A 1334-nucleotide genomic window follows, 5' to 3' on the forward strand; every position below is an offset into this window, starting at 1 on the left:
AATAACACTAGGTTAGATGCCACTCGTGTTCGACCTATATTTACTAACACTAGGTTCAATGCCACTCGATCTACTTTACATCCTAATTGTCCAGTCGAGTATTTCATAGTTCTCATGTTTCTATTTCCAATGTCGAGTTCTCTACTCACTTTAGAGTTATCGATCTAGTTTACATGCATATATGTAATCATGCATTCATCTCAATGTCAACATGCATTCTTTAAGAGTCACTATATTATTATGCTTCTCCTAGCATCATGCAATTAGCTAGCATTTCTATAATAGTCATTGCATAGCAATTATCTCAAGCATTCACTTATCCTTTACTTTCTATCATCAATATGCATTCTTTTAGTGTTAACTACATGCATCATCTAGCATTTATATGCATCAATATGAATTCACATTTCTCTTAGACATAGAGGCGACCTAGTCGCTTCGGTAAGCACAACCCACCTCGATTCGCTCTCCGATTGCTTGTAGTCACTTGCAATCGGCCTCCCGCAGCACCCGTATCTGGTTCAGCCCGATCTTGCAATCGCACACCAACCGTACGCCGAATCGCGGCCCCGAAAATTATAGGTCTACAGCTTGATGCCGTGATGCCACAAATCCGTTTTCATGATTTTTGGACGTTGCCTCGACCCTCCAGGCGGAAACGAAGCTAAATCTTTCGTTTCTTCAATATCTTCGCGTAGGCCAGACGAATCGCCGAACCGACTTCGCCAACGCATCAAAATACCTAGAAATTAGGTTTACGGAGGGTCAATTGAGATCAAACCCACATATATACCAAAACCCTCTTTGGATACCCTAGTTTGCAACTATTGCAAAATCCACCGTTTAATCTCTAGATTCTAGCATTTATCACTTATTTAGCATGCTAGAATTCCAAATAAACAAATTTTAGAGATTAAAATCCATGTTCTAGAAAGCTACCATGGTTGCTACAAAGAAGCTTACCTCTACAAACTCCTCCAATGGTGAGGAAGAAGATGAGGAGATGAAAACCCACTTCCAAGCTTACTTCTTCTCCAAGTCCTTCTCTTGGATCCCCTTCTGGAGAGAGAGAATAAGAGCTTAGAGAGAGAGAGGGATAATGTTTTGGTGTTTAGAATATGAGGGAGTGAGAGAGAAGGGCTCATATCACCTCCCTTTAACCCCTATTAACACCAAATTGCAAGAAACCCCCTCAACTTTGTGTTTTAGTGCACAGCCCGCGCGGGGCATTTTTGGTATAAGGGACCGGTCCTCTATACAAATGAGGGACCGGTCCCCGTAAGTTCAGAATTTCAGCATATTTAGCCCGATCTTGCAATCGCACCCCAACCGTG

The sequence above is a fragment of the Ananas comosus genome, linkage group 6 (genome assembly GCF_001540865.1).
Source record: "Ananas comosus cultivar F153 linkage group 6, ASM154086v1, whole genome shotgun sequence".
Taxonomy (NCBI): domain Eukaryota; kingdom Viridiplantae; phylum Streptophyta; class Magnoliopsida; order Poales; family Bromeliaceae; genus Ananas; species Ananas comosus.